The sequence below is a fragment of the Schistocerca nitens genome, chromosome 5, assembly GCF_023898315.1.
Source record: "Schistocerca nitens isolate TAMUIC-IGC-003100 chromosome 5, iqSchNite1.1, whole genome shotgun sequence".
Taxonomy (NCBI): domain Eukaryota; kingdom Metazoa; phylum Arthropoda; class Insecta; order Orthoptera; family Acrididae; genus Schistocerca; species Schistocerca nitens.
Genome location: NC_064618.1, coordinates 305,001,624 through 305,009,502, shown reverse-complemented (window position 1 = coordinate 305,009,502; position 7,879 = coordinate 305,001,624). Strand labels below are relative to the sequence as shown.

The following is a 7,879-nucleotide window of genomic DNA, read 5'->3' as shown; positions in this document are numbered from 1 at the left end:
CTGAAATCTGCAGCAATTAGCGGAAGGGTTGCACATCTGTCACGTTGGACGATTCTCTTGAGTCGTCATTGGTCCCATTCTTGCAGGATCTTTTTCCGGCCGCAGTGATGTCGGAGATTTGATGTTTAACCGGATGCCTCATATTCACGGTACACGCATGAAATGGTCGTACGGGAAAATCCCCGATTCCTCGCTATCTCGGAGATGCTGTGTCCCATCGCTCGTATGCCGACTATAACACCACGTTCAAACTCACTTAAATCTTGATAATCTGCCTATATAAGACACTTGTTGTCTTATATAGGCGTTGCTGACTGCAGAGCGGCATTCTGCCTGTTTACATATCTCTGTATTTGAATACGCATGCCTGTATCAGTTTCTTTGGCACTTCAGCGTATATATCTTAGGGACCTCCTGCCGCTTGCTCAGCGGGCACAGTAGCTGTCCTCGCTGAGCGGCTGCAAGCAGCGAAAGCTGTTGCATTAACGACTGATCCGCTTACAACAGGCAGTCTTTGTTTCGCTCCGAGAGCACAGACAATTAGTTTTAACTGTAAGTTGCGTACTGTATTGTCCTTGGCAATTATGTGAACGCACTTCGAACTTGCGATGAAGCAAAGTGTACCTTCGCAAGTGAGAAAAGTCTGCGGACTTCGGTTTCACCACTACGTGGCCGGTGCAGCGGCTGCGATGACGCGACGCGGGCGCCAGTGTGTGCAGAGGTAATTGTCGGCCGGTCAGCGAGCCGCCAACCATCCTTCAGAAGCTCTTAGTGGGTCACAGCCGGGAGGGCAGACCGTCTCAAACATCACAAGGATTCCCAGTCGGGACCGAGGGCCTACTTTCATTGCCACGCAGCGGCCGCAGTAGGGACCGTCTCTTACCTTGCAGGAGACGCAAATCGTTGCGAAATGTTCATTGAATATGCTCCGTCGTGACAACATGCTCGACAGTACAGTCAAGTACAGCAGATTCGTCTCTTAATATGCACACTGCGCTCAACTGAGGCCAAGGGTTTGTTGTGGGTTTCGTTTGCGTAGCAGTTTGCCGCAAACGAAGGGGTATTCTCCCCTTTCTCAACAACTTTTAGACTACGTGGACGTGTTCGTCCATTTCTCTCTATCTTGTATCAACCTCTCCACAGTTGCAAACATTCTCATCCAGCGAACTTGGTAATGTGTACCGCAACATATTTACTGTTGTAATATGTCGTATCGTAATCATGTGACTCGCGAAGTTTTTTATCCCTGTTAGCGATCGCAAGGGATTCCAGAGGCGCTAGGCGTACAAAATTTACACTCTCTATCTTTTGATTCTACTAGCTACTACTTACGAAAATATAAAATAATAATTCGGACATTTTAATCTCCTCATAGGTATTTGTATCGTATTCATTGAACAAACGTCATTAATATGGGAGATTCATAAACCATTTATCATTATTCGCAAGGATAGGCCTACCTCAGTCAACGAAATTAATATTTGTTATGAAGAAAGACGTGGACATTATGAGAAAGAAATTATTTCTGACAAAGATTATAGTGCGTCATGTATTTAACTTTCTATCTGGAAGGGCTAATAATTGTGACGGTATACGGTCACTTTTGTTACGGCGATAATTGGAAACTGCACCTTCGCGATATATTTCAAAAATTATTCTTCATAGTGGCTCACAATAAAATTCGTTCGCTTTTCGCCTTGTGCAGTCAGATATCACAAGCAGCTATAATACAATTTACTCTGATAAGTATATAGTAGACGTGCTAAAACCATTAAGTTCGGCTGCTTTTGTGACAAGAGTAAGTGCCAACTTCAGCGGTATGGAAGTCATTTTCATTCACTGCTGTATTATAGGATAATATTGTGGTTTAGCTCCTCGTTTAGGCAAAAAGTATTCATCACGCAAAACAACGTAGTTAGAATTAAGTACTAGTTCACACGCATACATCTTGCTGGTATCGTTTTAAGCAGCAGAGAATATTGACCACAGCCTCACAGTACACATAATCACTTGAGAATTTGTCATTAACAATCCATCTAAGTTTGAGAGTAATAGGGACATTCACAGCTACAACACTAGAAGGAAAAGTGATCTGCATTACCCTTAACGGATGCAACTTTGGTACAGAATTTATTGAAATATGCGGCTATACAACTATTTCACAATCCAGCTATGGAAATAAAATGTGAGACAGATAGGAGAAGTGTTTTAAAATGTAGATTACAGATGTTTCTCCTTAACTACTCCTTACATACCACAGACCAATTCTTAGAATGGAAACAATTAGCTAATAAGGCAACTGCAAAAGGCACCATATAACCATTTGAATATTTTTCACAGCTTTTAAATTGCGCATAAGTATTCTATATACGTTCTGTTGGCACGTTCCACATCATGACTTTTATGATGAATTAGATCAATGAAAGGCGACGGCCTTGCCGCAGTGGATACACCGGTTCCCGTCAGATCACCGAAGTTAACCGCTGTCGGGCTTGGCCGGCACTTGGATAGGTGACCATCCGGGTCACCACGAGCTGTTGCCGTTTTTCGGGGTGCACTCAGACTCGTAATGCCAATTGAGGAGCTACTCGACCGAATAGTAGCGGCTCCGGTCACAGAAAACCATCATATCGACTGGGAGAGCGGTGTGCTGACCACACGCCCCTCCTATCCGCATCCTCAGTTGAGGACGGCACGGGGGTCGGATGATCCCGATGGGCCACTTATGACCTGAAGACGGAGTGCTTGAGGTCAATGAAAAATGAAGTAACTAAAGAACTAATTAACTTTGACAGGAGCACGACCGATTTCTCCCTATCTCTGCCCCAATCCATACTTTTGTTCCGAATTTCATGACCTCACAGTCGACTGGCCACCAACTCCACTTATCCTCCTACCTTTCCCTTGACCATACTCTTTGCTGATCAATGATTCCCAGATCAACTCAACATCTCCTTGAGAAATTAATTTTTAATCTGCTCCTTCGGTTCAGTTTTTGCGGATCTCCCTCATATTTTGCGTCTGGTACTTCCTAATACTGTACTGTACATCGTCATTTAATTTTTAATAATTTCGCGAACATGTTTGTAGTCGTTACACTCATGTATTTGGATGGCAGCCCTTATATCTGGGGTTCCAATCACTGTGAGTTGTCCTGGTTCATACTAAAATGTTTTTTTCACTTCCATATCGAGCTAATTGTTGACAGATAGTGAAATAGCCAGAGAGCGACGTGCTTGGGAGTGGTAGGCCCCCAAATGAACATAGTTCACACGATTACAATAATTTTACTAACCTAAGTCATTATTGCGCCCATAAATAACAAAATACAATAGTTCCCCCAGACTTTACAGTACAGTTATAAATGACAGCAGCTTCCTTCTACAGCCGGCCAAATGTGGACAGGACTCGAACAAGGCACTTCACAGCACTGGACACAGCTTTCTACAGGGTCTGGCTACATAGCTCATTCACTAGTGGTTCTAAAACATTTACTGATCTGCCAGAACATTATGACAACCTATCCAATGGCTTGTATGTTCACCTTTGGCGTGGATAACAGCAGCGATGCATCATGGCGAGGAAGCATTGAGCCCTTGGTAGGTCGCTGGAGTCAAGTGGCACCACACCTGCATACACAAGTCACGTAGCTCCCGTAAAGGGGGTGACGAGCTCTGACGCTATGTTCAATCACATCCCAGATGTGTTCCATCCGCTTCAGATCTGGTGAGCAGGGGGCCAGTCCATCAATTGGAACTCACCACTGTGTTCGTCGAGCCACTCCGTCACACTCCCGGCCTTGAAACGTGGCGCATTATTTTGTTGAAAAAAATGCCACAGCCGTCGGGAAACGGGATCGTCACCAAGGGGTGTACGTGATTTGCAACCACTGTACTATACTCCTTGGGCCTCATAGTGCCTTCCACGAGCTGCACTGACCCATGGATGCCCACGTGAATGCTCCCCAGAGCCTCCACCAGCTTGTATACGTCCCACAGTACTGGTGTTAAGGAACTGTTCGCCTGGAAGACGACTGATTCGAGCCCCCCCCCCCTCCCCCCTTCGGCATGATGAAGAATGTATCGGGGTTCATTAGACCATGCAACGTTCTGCCACTGCGCCAACGTCCAGTGCCGATGGTCACGTGGTCGTTTCAGTCGTAGTTGCCGACGTCGTGTTGTTGACAATTGGCATACGCATGAGAAGTCAGCTGCGGTGTACTGTGTATTCAGGGAGTCATATTTTGGCCAGCATTAAAGTCTGATGTTAGTTCTGCACAGTTCGCCGCCTGTCCTGTTTTATCACTCTGTCCAGCCTAAGAGGTCCGACATCTGTAACGAGAGGCGGCCGGCCAACCCCACGACGTCCGGACGTGGTTTCACCTTGGTTTCGTGACGTGTTGAAGACATGCACCACAGCACTCCTCAAACAACCGTTAAGTCGCACAGTTTCAGAAAAGCTCGCATCGAGCCTCCGGGCCTTTACAATCCCCCTTCGGTCGGACTCCGATAGATCGCGGGCCTTTCCGTACTACACGTGATACTACAACCAGTGTGCGTGTCTGACAAGCAGTCATTCCTCGCCAGATGACGCTGCTATAGCCTGGACGGGTTTATACCGATAGCAGGTCGCTGGTCACAATGTTCTGGCTCATCAGTGTATAAGAAGGGTACATTTAACAAACACACAATAATCATTTCCCAGAAGCGCGCGGCTCTCTTAAGTTCCAGAAATCATAATTTGCATTGCTTTCGTCCACAAATACATTTAAAATAAGCTTTCACGATACGGATAAATAATCTAAACGCCACAGATAAGAATAAATGAAAACAATAGTGCTTGCATCTGACGCCAACAGCTACTAAATCTTGAATGATAAGCCGGCCGGAGTGGCCGAGCGGTTCTAGGCGCTACAGTTTGGAACCGCGCGACCGCTACGGTCGCAGGTTCGAATCCTGCCTCGGGCATGGATGTGTGTGATGTCCTTAGGTTAGTTAGGTTTAAGTAGTTCTAAGTTCTAGGGGACTGATGACCACAGCAGTTAAGTCCCATAGTGCTCAGAGCCATTTGAACCTTGAATGATAAACCAACAACAACTATTCCTGGTGAACCTAGTGCAAGTGTAGTATGGCTAGGTTGAAACATGCATGGAACAGTGGTGATGACGGAAGCCTAATCAGGTAGTACTAACCAAAGGTACAGTATCGACTAGAACGATTTACAGTGGTCACGTAATAAAAATCCGAAAACCGAACTCACTCACTGAGCGAGATCAGCCTAGCTGTTTTCCCCATACACACCAGTACTCAAATCAATAAATGACTGTTTTTAGGCGGATAACATTTAATTTCGACCCACGATAATGAGAACAAATTAACTTGCGCATGCATTTAACACGATAAATTTAATAATCAACTGGTTTCAAGTCTGTCGGATCCAATAACAAACAGCAAGTAAGAAAGCGATGCGATTCATTGGGGAGTGAAGCCTGCAAATAGCTGTAAGCAGACTGAACTGTACCTTACAGCCAGCTCCGCAGCATAAGCGCACAACGACTGCAGTGTTCTGAAACCAAGTTCAGTTCCTTTTAGTCGAATAGGGATTGCTCCAAATAGTAACTGATACACCAATCTTCCCTTGACCGGGCCACGCGGCCCGACGATTTTTTCGCCCGATGCGCAGACACGCACTTTTCCTCCTGCCCGCACGCTCGCATGGCCACCGATGCCAACGCCGTGCGCTCAACCGCGCGCTGTTGTGGAGCTGTCTTCTTGCAAGGGCCTCGGTGCTCTAGTTGCCAACTGGAACCTTCTTACCTAGAACCATTGTTTGGTAACACTCAAAGAACGTAATCAACCGCAATATCGATAAGAGCCGATACGGCTCAGATATATTCAGAAGCTTCACATAAAACATCTGAAATACAGGCCAACCACGTGATGTCAGCTCGACGTGCGCTGCACGATTAAACGAATAATATGTAATCTGTAGAGATATTCTCCTTTCCGTGACGTTCTCGAATGAGGTAACTGAGTCACTTGCCAGCACTAGGAGTGTCCTCGTAAGCAGCTGCGTTCCCTTTCATCTGACTTCTGATTCAAGACCGTAACGTGCTGATAAAATCGCAACAGATTGATACAGTTCATACCAGAGATACACGGGCAGCTTAAATACAAATTGTTGGAAGAAAGGAACCCCACTGAGTAAATTTAGAGAAGGTTATCTGTGGAACAATTATTTTGCCACCTTCGCTTTTTCTATGTCGAAGGCCATGATAATACGTTAAGAGAGGCAAGAGAAAGTACAGAAGACTATAGCTAGCAATTATCTCTCATTCCATTTGTGATTAAAATAGGAGACAGAGAGGATACTATTAGTGCAAAGTAACCTCTGCCGTCCTTTGTGCATTGCACTGAGAAGCATGTAATAAATTTAAATGCATGTCCACCAAAAGTAAATTGCAAGTTGACACCTCATTAGTTTGAAGATACTATGGACGTTTATGCTATTGTTTTACTTTTTCCCCTTGTACAAACTGTCATTTTAGCAGTCATTTCGGCCAAGATGAGAGAATAGTACAAGACTCTCATTAAGGGGTTGAAGCTGCGTAGCATGTTAAATAATAAACGTTTTGGTTCTATAGTCAGTGTTGGTACGAACTACAACCGCGTTGCGTTCCTTTACTTTCTTTTCTCTTTGACCTACCTTTAGCACATCTCAGAAGAACTCAGCGCAGTGCTTGTAGCCTGCTTCATAAACCATAATCAGAGATCAAAATACTCTCATATTTAATATCTAAAGAAAAGCCTTGGCACCCGCTTTGCAGTGGAATGCTGTCACAGTCGGAACCTTAAGAATGTGGGTGTTATATTTGTTGCCGGCCGCGGTGGTCTAGCGGTTCTAGGCGCTCAGTCCGGAACCGCGCGACTGCTACGGTCGCAGGTTCGAATCCTGCCTCGGGCATGGATGTGTGTGATGTCCTTAGCTTAGTTAGGTTTAAGTAGTTCTAAGTTCTAGAGGACTGATGACCACAGATGTTAAGTCCTATAGTGTTCAGAGCCATTTGAACCATTTGTTATATTTGTTATTAGAGGGTGTAATACAACGGTAGGTTCCTGTATTTCAAATCGAATCTGAGTTGAATAAATCATTTGTTTCCTCTAATATCTAGACACTTGCCATTATAAAATAGCAGAGAATAAGTAATAAAAGGCGCTGCAGTCTGGAACCGCAAGACCGCTACGGTCGCAGGTTCGAATCCTGCCTCGGGCATGGATGTTTGTGATGTCCTTAGGTTAGTTAGGTTTAACTAGTTCTAAGTTCTGGGGGACTAATGACCTCAGCAGTTGAGTCCCATAGTGCTCAGAGCCATTTGAACCATTTTTGAAGAGAATAAGTAAGTTATCAACAAAATGAAAATAAAGCCTCATAATATTGACTCACAATTTGGTCCAATACAACGAGCTCTAAGTCACCTGAAATATTAAAACGTAAAGCTCTCTGGAAGCTCAGTTTAATCATGACTCTCCCGCTAACACTGTGGAAGGTACCTCAGCTACTTGGAAGACTGCTTAATAAACGCTGTATCTTCCCTAACTTCTGCAGCATGTAAATGCAAAGCAAACTAGTCCAAGTCAACGGAACAAGGCAATTAATCAGGCATTTGAAGTTGCGTATTAAATCCAGCAAATTGTGAGCTGCTGAGAATGTTGATAGCGGTAATGTGAAATGTGACGCTTGCTCAAAAATCGGTGAATGTGCATCGAAACACACCCGTCAGCACAGGATGAAGACGGTCGAGATAGCAGCGGAAAAAGGATGCCGCAGTCGACCTCTGCACCACGAGTGCCCTAAACGGCTTCCCCCATCAAGCACCTAA

General features: G+C 44.9%; 1 pseudogene; it reads left to right on the top strand.

Moving 5' to 3' along the window:
* The first annotated feature begins 2,425 nt into the window (after positions 1 to 2,425).
* Positions 2,426 to 2,543, top strand: LOC126261485 (5S ribosomal RNA; annotated as a pseudogene).
* The last annotated feature ends 5,336 nt before the right edge of the window (positions 2,544 to 7,879 follow it).